Here is a 16,361-nt window from a genome sequence, read left to right as displayed (position 1 = left end):
GGGCGCGGGGGGGGGGGGGCGCAGTCAGTCCAGCGTCCTGCTCTTGACCTCAGCTCAGGTCATGATCCCAGGGTCAGGGGACTGAGCCCTGCGCCAGGCTCCACACTGCTTGGGATTCTCTCTCATTCTCTCCCTGTCTCAATCTGTCTGCCTCTCCCCTACTCGCACGCTCTCTAAAATTAAAAAAGAAAGAAAGAATAAGAAAGAAACCAAACGGTTGACTCCAGACACTGCACGACACTACACTGCCAGAGAGGAAACCTACATTTTAATTTTCGAAGAAATTCGTTCCGCGTCCCTGTCCAGGCCTCAGACACAGTGACCTTCCCTTAGTTCTTCAAATGCACTGAAGTCCTTCATCTCAGTGATTTTCTACATGTCCTTCCCATTGCCTGGGGCGCTGTCACTTCTTACCCCCCAGCCCTACCCCAGCGAGGTGCCCCTCGCTCATAACTCACAATTCCAAACTTCAAGATTTAGCATCATGATACTGTGATACCAGCTTCAGAAATACACAGATTAACAGAATGTAAGAGAATCTACAAATAGACCTGCAAATCTAAATCCAATGCATTTTTCACAAAGGTGTCAAGGTGTTATAATTGAGCAGACAGAGCTAGAATAACTGAATAAACACGTGAGGGGAAATGTCCTTTGTCCTTACACCACAAAAAATTATTAACTCAAAATAGATCACAGACATAAAAAACACAAAATGATAAAACTTCTAAAAGAAAACATAGGAGAAAAATCTTTGTGTTCTTTGGTTAGGCAAACATTTCTCAGAGGTGTGCAAAAAGCATGTGCCATGGAAAGAAATATGATGAACTCGACTTGATCAAAACTGAGAACTTTTGCTCTTCAAAAGACATTGGTAAGCAAATGGAACACCATTTGGAGCACCGGGCCAGCTCAGTTAGTGGAACGTGTGGCTTTTGAGCTCAGGGCTGTGGGCTCAAGTCCCACTCTGGGTGCAGCACTTACTTTAAAATAATATCTTAAAAAAAGAGAGAGAGAGAGAGAATGGAATACTGAGCCACGGACTGGGAAGAAAATATTTGTAAAACATACATCTGATAAGGAATTTGTATCCAGAATACATAAAGAACAGTTGGAGCTCAATCTTTAAAGTAGGAAAAAGAAAAATTGAATAGAAATGTCACCACAGAAGTTACCCAAATGACAGCTAAGCATGGGAAAAGATGTTCAACATCATTAGGAATCATTAGCAATCAGGGAAATGTCAATTAAAAGCACAGTGAGATCATACTACCCACCCACTAGGAAAACTAAGAAAAATTTTTAAACTGACTGTATGAAACATGTCAGCAAGCAGCAAGTGGATCTCATTCATTGCTGGTAAAAATGCAAAATGGTACAGCTACTAAGATGATTTGGCAGTTACTTCAAAAAAATAAATATACACTTAGCATCTGAGTCAGCAATCTCACTCCTAGGCACTTACAGAGGAGAAATGAAAACACATGTATGTTTACGCTAAGTCTTGTATCTGTGTTCACAGCAGCTTTATTCAAAACAGCCCCAAACTGGAAATAACCCAAATAGCTATCCCCAAAGCGGGTAAACAAAGTGTAGGCTACCCGTACAAAGGAATGCTTCTCAATAACAAAAAGGAATGAGCCACGTATAGGCAACAATACAGATGCATCTCAAGAGCATTGTATCCACTGAAGGAAGCCAGACACATACAATGTGAAATTCCAGGAAGGCCAAAAACACAGTTTTATAGAGCATGTCAGTGGTTGTCTAGGGTCAGGGCTGGAAAAAGGTGTGATGGCAAATGGCCACGACATGACTTCCGGCAGGTGCAGGAAACGTTTTATTTACTGGTTGTGATTGTGGTCACACAACAGTGTGTCCTTGGTAAGGTTCATTTTAACAAATTAACCTTCAGTGTTAATTTTATTATTATATACAAAGTATACTTCAATAAAGGTGAGGGGAAAAAACGAACAGAGGCAAGGGAGGGTGGTAGAAAGGGAAGGAGGGAGGGAGGGAGAAGAGACTGGCCGTTCTTCTACTCTTCCTAAGCCCACCTTAGGAAGGCGAGCATGAAACTACCTGGGAGGTGGCTGGCAGCACAGTGATTAAAAGAATTCTTAAGAGTATCTAACTTCCTTTGCTCTGATTCTATATTTATGAAGTGGGCTTGAGATCTTAATCTCCTTGAGAACTCGGATTCAGATCCAGAGAAGGCACAGTACTTGGGATAAAGGCATGCAGGAATGGATCTCGAAATTGCCAGGCTGCTCCTATCCATCAGGATGTCAGCGCTGTCTGCCCCTGAGTGGTGTGGGGAAAAGCACTCACTGTGCGGATCCTATTCTAGACTTTGTCCAGTGGGGAGGTACTGATCTATCAACCAGAACACCGTAGCCTCTGGACAAATATTCACCTCATTCTAGCAAGTAATAAGCTGATATTTTGATTTCTTTCTTTTTAACGTTTATTTATTTTTGAGAGAAAGAGGGAGAGAACACAGGGGAGGGGCAGGGAAGAGAGGGAGACAGAGGGTCCGAGGCAGGCTACGCGCTGACAGCAGAGAGCCCAACACAGGGCTCAAACCCACAAACTGCGAGATCCTGATGACAGCTCAAGTCAGACGTTTAACCGACTGACCCACCCAGGCGCCCGCTGACATTCTGACTTCTGCTCTAACCTCAGTCCCCTTTCTCCGTCCCCATTATTACCAACTTAACCCAGCATGGATGGCCACAGGAGCACAGGCTGTGACAACTCCATTCACACCCCAGTTACTGACATTTCCAACAACTCACGGTGGAGTTGGAAAGAAAGGAACCCCTTCCAACCACAAAAATAAAAATAAAAATAAAAAAATACAGAAATTTAGGTAAGATATTTTAAAATGCAGGAAGGCAAGAAAGAAGGCAGAACGGACATCCTCAATGCTAGAAAGGAAGACAGGAAAGTGAGGGCAGTTGGCCTGAGTTGGCATCCTATGGTGAACCTTTAAGACCTAGATACAGGTCTTAGGCAGTAAGACTTCTGGAGCCCACATGGGGATAAAAGATAGGGGTAGTGAATTTGAAACGAAGCCCCCAGTATAAGCCAGCCGAGGAGAGGGACTACAGTTCGGGTGGGAGTGGAGAGAGGGGTAGTCACTCGTGAGAAATCAAACCACAGGCCTACTTGACCCATGAGTGCAGAGTCAGCTTTACAGCCCTGCGGAGCCCGGGAGCCCCACACTGAGTTACGAGAGGATCGCTGTTCAGAGAACGCCAATGTCGGGCGTCCCAGCAAAAGCGAAGAAGGAGATGCTCGAAAGAGCCGTTCACAATCCAATAAGCATGCGATTTCACAGAACAGTCCCTGCTGAAGATGAGTAGGCAAGCAAAAATTTCAAACTACATATGGCTACAAGCCTTCAAGACAAAGAGTTAGCAGACACAAGAAATGGGAATTTGCACCCCCAAGATTAGAAATATTAGAAAAATCTAAAATAGACTATCATAGAATGAGTAGGATTTAAAATATATATAACATGGGGCGCCTGGATGGCTTGGTCGGTTGGGTGTCCGACTTTCGCTTAGGTCATGATCTTGTGGTTCGTGGGTTCGAGCCCCATGTCGGGCTCTGTGCTGACTGCCGGCTCAGAGCCTAGAGCCTGTTTCAATCTGTGACTCCCTCTCTCTCTGACCCTCCTCTGCTCATGCTGTCTCTCTCTCTCTCTCTCTCTCCTAGAAATAAATAAAACATTTAAAAAATAAATAAATAAAATATATATAACATAATGGGGAAAAAAAGGTGAGTAAGGGTGGAGAGAACAGGCACATTTGATAAAGAACCATGTAGAAATGAAAAATAGAGACTAATTAAAAATTCAACAGCAGGCTTAAATAGCAGTTTAGACACAGCTCAAGAGAGAGTTAGTGAGCTGGAAGATGGATCTGACAAATCACCCAGAACACTGCACAGAGAAAAAAGGAATTGGAAAATCTGGGAGAGCAATTAAGGCACATAAAGAATGGAATGCTAAGGTCTAAGAGAAATCCAATAAGAATTTTAAAAAAAGGGATTAATGAAAATAGAAAGAGTTAATATTTAAAGAGATAATGGCAAACAATTTTCCAGAATGGAAAAAAGAAGTGAATATTCAATTTGAGGAAGTACAAATCCTGAACTGAATGATTAATAACAAATCCATACTGGGGCACCTAGGTGGATCAGATGGTTGAGCATCTAAATCTTGATTTGGGCTCAGGTCATGGTCTCATGGTCATGAGATCAAGCCCCACATCAGGCTCCACAATGAAATTCTCTCTCATTCTCCCTCTTCCCCTCCCCTGCTCAGTCTCTCACTCGTACTCTCAGAAACAAAAAACCACAAAGCCATATGTAGATGCATACTTGTAGAACACATGGCAAAGAAAAGCATCTAAAAAGCAAAAACAAAACAAAAACAAAACAGAGAAAGGTTAAAAATTAAACCCCACGGGGCGCCTGGGTGGCTTAGTCGGTTAAGCGTCCGACTTTCGCTTAGGTCATGATCTCGAGATTCGTGGGTTCGAGCCCCGCGTCAGGCTCTGTGCGGACTGCCAGCTCAGAGCCTGGAGCCTATTTCAGAGTCTGTATCTCCCTCTCTCTCTGACCCTCCCCTGCTCACGCTGTCTCTCTCTCTCTCTCCTAGAAATAAATAAAACTTAAAAAAAAAAATCATGAAAAAAAAAAATTAAACCCCACATCTCTCACCGAAAAGATGTTAGAGGCATATTACTTATAATCAATAAGAGTGTGAGGTCCTTGAGTCAAAATACCTAATTCTGAAATCTGCGCTGCCTTTTAGAAGGTATGTTACTGGGGATAGATAGCTTACCTCTCTGATTCTCCGTTTCCTTACCCTAAAATGGATGCCTGCCTCAGATGATTGCTGTAGTGTAGATTAAATGACATTGGACAGTCAGAGACAGTTAGAACCTGAAACACACAAGCACTTTGAAAAGATCAGCTGCGGGGCACCTGGGTGGCTCAGTCGGTTAAGCATCTGACTTCGGCTCAGGTCATGATCTCGCAGTTCATGGGTCTGAGCCCCGCGTCAGGCTCTGAGGTGACAGCTGGGAGCCTGGAGCCTGCTTCAGATTCTGTGTCTCCCTCTCTCTCTGACCCTCCCTCACCCATGCTCTCTCTCTGTCTCTCAAAAATGAATAAACATTAAAAAAAAATTAAGAAAAGATCAGCTGCTATTATTATTAAATCACTGAGCACATTATATTACTGATATTGCTTATGCTTCTATCTCCAGGCTTCAGGGCAACCACAGCTATTACACAGCGGGACGTGGGGAAGTGGGGACAATTCTCAGAAAGGAAAACATCAGAGGGGGAAGCCTCAGTGTTAAACTTGGCCTGAACTCTAGCTTGACCCCTAAACCATGCATTTTTGTGGCAAACTTCAGCCCAGCTAAAGCGAAGAGAACTGAACCACGCTCTGGGATACGACCCACACAAGAGAGACAGAGTTAACAGTGGGACCTCATTCGATTTAGGTGCCTCCTGAAAGAAAATAAAGAAATCTACACTCTTTGGAGGCATATAACAGAATCCAGAGACTGTAGAGCATGTAATATTCACAATAGCCAACTTATAATCCAAAATTACTCAAGAAACAAAGAAACAGGAAAATATGAGCTGGCTGAAAGAGGGGGAAAAAAATCACAGAGTGGCTCTGCAGGGACTATGTTGGAAATAGACAAGGATTTTCTTTTCTTTTCTTAAATACTTTATTTTAAGTTTATTTACTGATTTGGAGAGGAGAGGAGAGGAGAGAGACGGAGCAGGGGGAGGGCAGAGAGAATCCCAAGCAGGCTCTGTGCTGTCAGTCAGGGCCTTACGCGGGGCTCAAATCCACAAACCATGAGATCATGACATCAGCCGAAACCATGAGTTGGACGCATAACTGAGCCACCCAGGTGCCCCTGGAAATACACAAGGATTTTAGAGCAACAATAACAAAGTGCTTATGGATGTAAAGGTAATACACCTGAAATCACTACAAAGAGCCTGAATCTCAGCAAAGGCACGTTAACTCTAAAAACATACTAAATAAAAATTCTAAAGTTGAAATACTATCTGAAATTTAGAGATTCACTGAGCGGACTTAACAGAATGATACAATAATGGCAAATCCCCCAAATGTGGTGAAAGAAGCACCTGTATGGAATCAAGGATCTTAGCAAACCCCAAGAAGATAAATACACAGAAACCACACCTTAGACACATCCGAGTCAGACGGCTGCTGCCCTTGAAAATGGCAGAGAAGAGCAAACACTATGTGTGCACAAAGATGAGTATTCAGATGCTCTCTAGTGCCTGCCAGAAGCGGTGGAGGCAGAACGTTCATGTCAAATCTGTGAAAGACTCACAGGAAAACCTGTCAATCCGGAACGAGCGATCCAGTGAAACACCCTTTGGGAATGATGATGAAATAAATAGAGCCACCATCAGATGACAACAAAATGGGGAGAAAAAAGAACAGTTTGTTTGTAACACATCGTCTCAAACAGAGCCAGCCAACATGGGCCGTAAGAAATGGTGAAAGAAGTGTTCTACAGACTGAAGACAGATACCATCATTTGGAAGCTTTACCTTCAAAAGGAATCCAGAGCACTGGAAATGGTAAATATGTTGGTAAATTTTTTAAAACCTAGATTTCCTCTTAATTTCTTCAAAACTACGGATGATAATCTAGAGCAATACAAAGCAAAAATGATAATCTTGGTTTGTGGAATTTATAACACCCGCAGGTACACTGTATAGTAAAATCCATAACGTAAAGTAGGAGGGTAATAAATGGAACCATATGGTGGTCAGGATTCACCCTTTTACATAAAGGTGCGGCACTGTGAACTCTAAGTAGACAGTTTCTGGCTCCACAGTTAGACTTGGGGACCCTTTAAAACCCTGGACCGTGTCATATAATGCCTGGCACACAGCAGACACTTAATAAATATTGGCTTCTGTAGAAGTCAGTCTCCCGAGACTTTGATTACCGGGATTCAATTCAGGAGTCCAGCAGCCCCTGAGAAAGCGGAGAAAATCTAGTTTCCACAACGACAAACGTAGGACGTGGCAGGGTGCCACCCCTCCCCCCCAACCTGGGTTACAAAGCAGCCAGCACATGAACACACTTCTGCTTGCAAAAGTGAGAGATCTCAGTTTCAAAAGGAGAGAAAGCAGGTCACAAAGCACCCTACAATCGCTAAGCTAAAATAAAGGCATTCGAATGTTCAATATAAAGTGTATGAGCTAATCAAAAATATCCAATCATCCTGACAATGAATATGGTAGAAGGAAGTATTGGGGATTCACAGTAAATATGTAAGGAAGGGCAGAGGGAGTCAAGAGGTGTAAATAGTAAGAGTAAATAGTAAAAGATCTGAGTTACAGGGATTTTTAAGAACCAGAGCTGCAGATTCATCTTCTCCAGAACAAAGACCCTGGTGATCTGGGGGAGCCCTGCATTAATATGTGGCTGGCCGCCAGTCAGGGCCAGAGAACCGGGCTCCGGGCTCCAGCGCGCCTGCTCCCACACTCTCCGACTGCAGCTCTGACCCCAGCCAGCCAGCCACCTGGCCGCGGAGTACGGACAGCTTGGGACATCACATCCCCAGTATGGACAGCGTGGGACATGATGTCCCCAGTACGGACAGCTTGGGACATCACGTCCCCCAGGGCGGCACAGGGAAGGTACCTCCCTAACTCCCTAACATCCCTAAGTTAGCATCACTAACTCACACGGTGGAAAGTTATTCCCATTCATTTCTCTAATTAAATCAACAAAGTTTCCTTTCACTGCTTGTATGCCTTGACCTCTTCCCTAAAACTGGTTAATCTTGCTTTTTGATACAAGACAGGTCTTTCTCCAAGTCTGTGTAGGCAACTAAGCCTGTCTAGAATTTAACGTCATTTTATTTTTATCTTATGATATTTTGGTTAAGTTTCATGTTGAGCAACTGCTACAAGTTTTCCAAATTTGTTTAAAAAGAAGTCATCTGGTATAAAGAAAAATACAAATGGCATACAGATAAAGCAAAAATAAGAAGAGCAGTACAGAAATGACTGACTTCTGGGGGCGCCTGGGTTGCTGTCGGTTGAGCATCTGACTCTTGATTCTGGCTCAGGTCATGATCTCCTGGTTCTCGGGATGGGGCCCCGAGTTGGGCTCTGTGCTGACGGTACAGAGCCTGCTTGGGATTCTCTCCCTCCCTCTCTCTCTGTGCCCCTCCTCCGCTGGCTCCCACTCTCTCTCCCTCTCTCTCTCTCTTTCTCTCTCTCAAAACAAATAAATAATCATTAAAAAAATAAAAGACTGACTTCTGAAAAATACTGAATTATTGTAATCCAAGGAAAATATTCCCATTAACAATGTCACATTCATGTGCAAATAATAATCCCTTCTATTCCAAGCACTGAAAAAAAACTTTTAGGTAAACATTTTCCCTTGTGTGTGGGTCAACATCCTGGCCCTTTTCAAAATTAGAAAATCCTACTTGAGTCTAAATTAATGAGATTATCGGTGAAATTATTACTATTTACCTCTAAATGACAGATTTGATTTTTTTTAACTATCTCATAAAAGCACCAGAGTTTACTAAAATGTCCATGAGAGCAAGGTCTGGACCCCCTTTCCACGAAGTGAATGAAAATGGCCAGCGTTATCTTCAATGTCACGTGTGAAGGCATCTGACCAGGTACTGTGATTAATAACCTCTTGCCGTGGTGTTTTAATGTTTTTTTCTTTATTAAGTCTTCCAAGACAGACCGAATCAATCAACAGCTGATAAACTATATAATAATAGAGTAGGGTTTCTCCACCTCAGCACTACTGGCGCGCTCCGTCTCCGTGGCGGGGGCTGTGCGCTGCGGAGCCTGCGGGACCGTTGGGCAACACTCCTGGCCCGTGCCCGCTACGTGCCAGGGGCCCCTTCTCCCCAGGTTGTGACGATCAAAACCATCTCCAGACGCTGCCGCAAGGCCCCATTTGAGAACCGCTGTAAAAGAGAAAGACAATCAGGGGTTGTCACCTGAACGGCCCCTGCTGAGTGGCTGGTCCCATGAAGGGCGGGGTCTGGGGCCAGTAGGAAAGATCCGCCTTTGCCCCTCAGAGCGCCCGCTCCTCCTTCTCGCTGTCATTGTCCTCCCTCCAGCCACAGGGCTCCCCGCTGCTTCCCAAACACTCCAGTCCCTCCCTGGACAAGGGCCTTTGCACTGTAGGGTGGTTCCCTCCGCCCGGAACTCTCTTCCCCAAGATGTCCTCTCTGATGGTGTTTTTTAAACACTTTTTAAAAATGTTTGTTTATTTTTGAGAGAGAGAGAGCACGCGCGCGCGAGAGCACAAGTTGGAGAGAGGGACAGAATCCCAAGCAGGCTCCGCACCACCAGTACAGGGCCCGATGCAGGGCTCGAACTCACAAACTTGAGATCATGCCCTGAGCCTAGATCAAAAGCCAGACACTTAACCAACTGAGCCACCCAGGCGCCCCTCCTTCTCCTCTTTAAAATCTGCTCATTCATCCACTCAGGGAGGTCCTCCCTGACCTTTATTTTGAAACTGCAAGCCTCCCATCTATACCCCACCTTACCATGATCTACCATCCTATTTTTCCAGAGAAATAATCACCTTATAACACACAAAATGTTTATATTCTAGGTTTACTGTTTATCAGTTGGTCCACTCCTCCTCCCACACCTCTAAAAAATCGACTCACTGATATGCCGGGGACACAGCAGGTATTCAATTAACATTGATGAATGAATGAATGAATGAACGAATGAAGAAATGAACGAATGGTAAAGATCTGCCAAAACCCGCTTGCTGGGCCTCCTGACAGGTCAGTAGCTCATAAAATGACTCCTGCTCTCACAAAGAATTTTCTAGAACTTACATTTCTAGCCACTGCTAAAAAGGCCTTTTGTCTGAGGGACTGTTCACAGGAACCCAACAGCTGAGATCTACACGGTCATAGCATGAGTAGTCAATGATTCTCGGACCCAGCAAGTCCAGGTCACCCACGAACATCAGGAATCTCAAGCTTTCAAGTTAGAAATATTATGTAGCAGGGGCGCCTGGGTGGCTCAGTCTGTTAAGTGTCTGACTCATGGTTTCGGCTCAGGTCATGATTTCATGGTTTGTGAGTTCGAGTCCTGTATCCGGCTCCATGCCGACAGTGTGGAACCTGCTTGGGATTCTCTCTCTCCCTCTCTCTCTCTGCCCCTCCCCAGCTCATTCTCTCGGTCTCTCTCTCAAAAATAAATAAATAAACTTTTAAAAAATTTAAAAAAAGGAATATGAAGTAGCAGATAAATAATTCCTTATTCAAAACTTTTCACTGTTTTCCTACATTAAAAAAAAAAGTTACCTACTCCATTGATGAAAGCTTATATACTGCAGAAAAGCAAAGCCTTTTAAGAAAATGGCTTCTAATAATAATTTCAAGCCTTCTTGGCTCAATTTACAATATAAAAACCAAGACTGACCGTGACTGACTTCATCTGCTATCGCCGCTGCGATGCGAAGTTTTGGCAGTGGCTGCTCTCCGGGTTTCTGCCGTGCACCAAGTTCACCTGCAAGTTTACATGGGACATCCCTGACCCTCTACCAAAAACGACCAGTAATTTAAAGCTAACAAACACCAGTAGGGGAAGGGCCTGGAGGGACTGCTGGTTTGATTNGAAGCGGCCTCGCGCACCACAGCTCACACCCAGCCCCCTGACCCACGCAGCGCCCCCGGGGGCCGCCACGCCTCCCCTGAACTGTGTGGCCAACATCCCACAGTTCTGCTGTATCCCCACGGCCATGGCTGCCACCCACCCTCCGGCAGGACAGTCTGAGTTATAAAACCCAGCTAACTAGTTAGCTAAGAGATACTGCGGCTTACCTCCACCCCCCAACCCAAGCCTGAGCGGTTCTGAAGCAGTGGCCCTGAGCCCACACAGCTCAAAATGAGATGGGCTTCTCTTCGACGAGGCCCTGATCAATTTGCAAAGAATAATGTAATCTATAATCCTTTAACCTGATGCCAGGTAACAAAAAACAAAACAAAACAAAAAATCTCTTCCTTGATTTAAAGTTCCACCAGAAAAACATATTTCTGGAAACCACAACTCTAACTCAGGGGTCATCTACCAAAAATAACGAACAGAGCCAGGCTATTCACCATTTAAAACGGTCTGGGGCACGGAATAAACGAGGTGAGCATGCTCTAGTGGAAACACAATGGGTCCTTGAACACTTGCTGTGTGTCGATGCTTTTCACAAGATGCCACCTGTCTTTAGCAGGCTAAGCACAAATTAATGCTTTAAGTATAACGTTAGGTGAATGTGCTCTTACGGGTGCAGGGTACAGAACGTATCATCGAATGAAAAGAAAGAAAAGAAATGTCACTGGCCATTTTGCACTAAGAAAAAGATCAAATGATCTAGTACCAAAACAAAAAGCATGTTAATAGCAAACCCACCTCAAACATATCTTCCTCCCACTGCGGTTAACTTCGGATGACAAAAGTAAACCATAATTCAATATTCAACAGAGTACTGGTGATTCAGAGATGAGAAAGACAGGGTCCCGGTCTCGAAGAGCTCCCAAGGGAACAAAGAGCGTCACGCACATAATAACCCACGATACTTGGGGGGCAGGAGCCAGACGATACAGATAGAGAAAAACCGAGAAAGGAGCCACCTCTGCCTGGAAGAGGGAGGGGGGATGGGAGACGCTTCCCTCCAACAGGTTTGCTATTTGAGCTGGGCCCTGAAGAGCAAGTAGGAATTCACAAGGGGAGAGAGAGAGGATCTGGGAAAGGAAAAAGAACATTCCAGATGAAGGGAAGAGCATAGCATAGGAAAGTACACTGAGTGTCTGCTGCCTTTGATCAGTTTGAGGAAGCCAGAGACCACAGGAAGCCACCAGGCCCTGACTGAACAGAAGCACTAGAATTGGTTTTAAGTGGAAAGATGAGAAAAAATAAACACTATAAAACATACCCAATGAGATACCTTTATTGGCCCAGACGTGAACAGAGGGAGAGATGGAGGCAGAATGTTATAGCATGTCCACCCCGCCAAACATTTTCATTAAGAATCCGTTTTCCAGGCATTCCCAATATTTACAATTCCCCATTCAACATGTCATCCTGTCACTACAAGCCTATGTAAGATACGCCACCCTGGGCCAGCCTAATTATCCATACAGTCCAATATCCTGACGCAGCACTAGGGACATCGGTGGGGAGAACATGATAGATGTGGCCCACTCTGTCTACGTCCATCTCAAAATGTTAGCATATTGGTTGATAGTGACCAAGAAAGACTNAAAAAAAAAAAAAAAAAAAAAAAAAGGAGAATGCAATAATGTGGAACTTACATAATTGATAATTTTATAGACTGTCTCATTAGCCACTCTTCGATGAACAAATACTAAGTCTTTGTAAGGCCTTAAACGATTTTGGGGGGAACTGCAGTAAATCATCCATTAATGTGTTATTTAAAGTGGTTTCATTCATCAACGCAGATTCCTCTACTGGAACTATTTCTAATAGCTAGATTGGACGAACCCGGCCCATCTAAAAAAGAACAGTCTTGACTCTTCACTGGCTTTTGGAGGAAAACTGACCCCCGCACACTGCAGGTCCTTGTTGACTTAACTAAATTTCAACAGCAAGTTGCTTGAGCAAACTTTCTCTATATAAATGCCACCCTCTAACAAGACCCACACTGATTTATTAGCTCTTGTATGAGCAGATCCGACCAATGCATAATGCTTTATATTGCAAATCTTTGAGGGCCTCTGATGGTTATTACTAGCACTACGCCATGGGCTGGCTGAAAAGACCAACTTAATTCATGAGCAGCCATCCTTTCCACACCATGCATACATGGAAATTCCCCTTTGATTTGTGGCTTTAATCACGGCTTCCAAAACCTGTCAGTATTTATGACTCTGACTTTTACATTGACGGTCAATGGGAAACATTTACTTTGGTTACCTGATAGGAAAGAACTCTGCGGCTCAAAGCAGTGCCTGTGCTCCATTGTGACGCTACACATCTCCATTTTCCTGCTGGGGATGGAGGTGGAGGAGGTGGGAGAGGCCAGACGTTACATAGTATTACTGAACGGAAAGATATTACTCAAATATGCAGTGACTTCTCCAGTCAGATTCAAAAAGGAAAACAGGTTGTAAAACAAAACCAACCACCTCTGGGTTTGTGTATGTGCACGTGGGTCTCGACGTTCCCACTGTTCAAAATATCTGCAGTTGTCAAGCAATGCTGACCAACGTAAAGTCACTTCTCTACTGACCACCTTGGCCAAACTGCTAGGAAGGTCGCCCTCCTTCTTCTGGAAAGAAGCACACTCTTCTACGGATGCACCGAGCTCTATCTTCGTCTCATACAGTCCAACCCCCACAGTCTTCCACTCGTTCTGCTCTGTCGTCTTTCCCTTTATGGGGGCGCCTGGCTGGCTCAGTCAGCGAAGTATGCGACTCCCGATCTGGGGGTGGTGAATTCCAGCACCAGGTTGGGTGTAGAGTTGACTTAAAGCAAATAAATGAAAAGCTATTTTTAAAAATGTCAGTATGTCATCTTCCCCTTTTCACTGACTCCTTCCCCTCCGTCCACGGTTATACTCTCCCTTGCACCTTGATTTTAAAAATCAGTACCTTGGGGCGCCCGGGTGGCTTAGTCAGTTGAGCGTCCGACTTTCGCTCAGGTCATGATCTCGCGGTTCGTGGGTTCGAGCCCCGCGTCGGGCTCTGTGCTGACTGCCAGCTCAGAGCCTGGACCCTGTTTCAGAGTCTGTGACTCTCTCTCTGACCCTCCCCTGATCACGATGTCTCTCTTTCTCTCTCTCCTAGAAATAAATAAAACATTTAAAAAAATTAAAAAATCAGTACCTTTTAGAAAATCAAAGCATAACACTACACGGAAAAGCATACAAATAGCAAGTGTTCCACTTGACGAATTTCCACAAACTGAACACACTGGTGTAACCAGCATTTGGCTCAACAATTTTACCAGTATCTCCAGAAGCCCTTCGCGCTCCCTTCCACTTCCTATCCCACCCCAATGGCGACCACTCTCCTGCCTTCGAACAGCCTGGATGTCGTTGGCTTTGCCTCTTCTCGTAGTTCATATAAATACAATCATGCAGTGTGTGCCCTTTCATGTCTGGCTTCCATCACTCACCATTCTGTTTGTGAAGTTCACCCACATTATTGGGTAGACCTGTAGATCATTCACTGTTACAACTACGAAGCTTCCCATTGTATAAACGGAACCACGATTCATACATGGTGGATTGTATTCATGATGGATGTGTGGGTGGGTTCCCGTTTCTGAGTATTAAGAATAGTGCTACTATCTGATGAGTGAAACAGATAAAGGAGATTAAGAGCACACTTATCGTGGGGCACCTGGGGGGCTCAGTCAGTTTAGCGTCTGACTTCGGCTCAGGTCATAATCTCATGGCTCGTGAGTTCAAGCCCCATGTTGGGCTCTGTGCTGACAGCTCAGAGCCTGGAGCCTGTTTCAGATTCTGGGTCTCCCTCTCTCTGTCCCTCCCCCACTCATGCTCTGTCTCTCTCTCTCTCTCTCAAAAATAAATAATCATAAAAAAATTTAGTAAGAGCACTTATTGTGATGAGAGGTGATGTATAGAATTGTTGATCGTTACACTGTACAACTAATATAACACTATATGTTAATTATACTTCAATTAAAAATTTTAAAATAATAAATTGTAAGTATATTTCATATATATTATATAGATATATAACGTGAAAGAAAAAAGATTACTTGTAGAATTACTAAGAGAATTTATCCAGAGCAAAAGAATACAATGTCAGGTAACAGTACATAGGTCAGTAAATAATTATTACTTGACTTTTTTCCCCTAACCTATGCAATACATCCAAAGTGTTAATCTGTGGATAAAGTTAACTCGGCTCTGAAACCACAAAGGGTGCTGAAGACTTAAGAATAGAAAAAACGAATAGTGCTACTATGACCATGTCTTTTTGAGAATAATATGTTCACATCTTGTTGGAGTAGAATTGTTGGGCCATTCAAATCTTTTTTTTTTTTTAAGGGTTTTCATAGTAGATCTAAATAATGCAAATGTGTTCTGGGCTCTTCTATCCAAGAAAAGCAATTGACCTCAATCCTGCCAGCTGCTTCTCCCTGAAAGGGTATGTTTTCCCCGCTAGGCTGTGAGGACACAAGAACGGTGACCATTCCCACAAGTGCCCAGTTGCTAGTCAGTGCCTGGAACGTGCGGGCTGCTCCATAAACGACCATGGAGCTAGTGAACTAAAGGTGACATTGCCTTAACTCCTAATGCCTTCCCCACTGGTTCTGGTCTGGCTCTGCTCCTTGCCTGCACTGGAAAAGCCCCCATGAGGTCACAGAGGCCTCCGCACCACCAGAGCCCGAGGCTGGTGACCTTCTGTGGCAGGTAGCACGGATGATCAACCCATACAAAGCAACCCAAAGAAACACAACCGGTGGCTTCAAGGGTCCCCTGGTTTCTTACCTCTGGGATGTTTATTCTGCAGGGCTCGCTACTAGAACCTTCTGCTGCCCAGGGCCCCACTCCCCAGCTCCAGCTTCCATCTACCACTAATGACTCTCTTCAGCTCTAACTCTGCTCCAGAACCCTACAAGGGCGCTTTTCGGTGGCCTCCTAGACTGTGCCCCAGGATGTCCCGTACACACCTCAAAAGCGTCTCGGACAGAAAGCACGAACTCCACCCTCGTGTACTGCCTGGTTTATTTAGTCAACGTGAATGGCTGCAGGTGTGTTCTGTCGCCCTTCAGCATGCCAGACCCTGGGGATCCACCATGGGGAAGGGCGGGCCTGATGGACAGGAACAGACATCTGGCCACGCTGGGCTTAGATGCCGCGACGGGGTCGGGGAGGGCGAGGAGAGGCGCCCAGCCCAGACTGGGTGGAGGGGGGCAGAGGTGCTGCCACAGGGTCTGTCTCTGAGTTGACTCTCCCCCGTCAGAACTGCTTATTGACCCTGCTCGCTGCTCTCACACCCACCTCCTCCATCAAGACCCCAATGCCTCTGCCCAGATCCCTGGACCACAGGGCTTTTTCCAGCCCTGGCTTGTTTCTCCAGTCTGTCCCTTACCGTGTAACTCGGCTCTGGGCCCTGCTCTGACCAGAACTCTCCAGTGGCACCCCACGGCCCTCTGAGCAAAAGGCAAACCCCTTATCCTGTGAGGGACCAGAGGTCACGCGTGGCAGCGCCCTCCCCCCGCGCCCATCCCTGTGTCCAGGGCTCACTGTGCTCCCAGGACACAGGGCCTGGCCCACAACCA

General features: G+C 45.1%; 1 pseudogene across 1 annotated transcript in view; it reads right to left on the bottom strand.

Moving 5' to 3' along the window:
• LOC144243345 (serine/threonine-protein phosphatase 4 regulatory subunit 1-like) overlaps positions 1 to 16,361 on the bottom strand; it is a 76,067-nt pseudogene that overhangs the window by 53,110 nt on the left and 6,596 nt on the right. The window contains exons 4-7 of the transcript XR_013338625.1: positions 13,697 to 13,887; positions 13,020 to 13,570; positions 10,515 to 10,601; positions 8,853 to 9,028 (exon numbers count right to left, since the gene is read on the bottom strand). The product of XR_013338625.1 is annotated as a serine/threonine-protein phosphatase 4 regulatory subunit 1-like (transcript). The remainder of the gene's footprint in view (positions 1 to 8,852; positions 9,029 to 10,514; positions 10,602 to 13,019; positions 13,571 to 13,696; positions 13,888 to 16,361) is intronic.

This window comes from Crocuta crocuta, unplaced genomic scaffold (genome assembly GCF_008692635.1).
Source record: "Crocuta crocuta isolate KB4526 unplaced genomic scaffold, BGI_CrCroc_1.0 scaffold27, whole genome shotgun sequence".
Lineage (NCBI taxonomy): Eukaryota > Metazoa > Chordata > Mammalia > Carnivora > Hyaenidae > Crocuta > Crocuta crocuta.
Note: the sequence above shows the minus strand (reverse complement) of the source record. Positions and strands in the feature narration are given on the sequence as shown.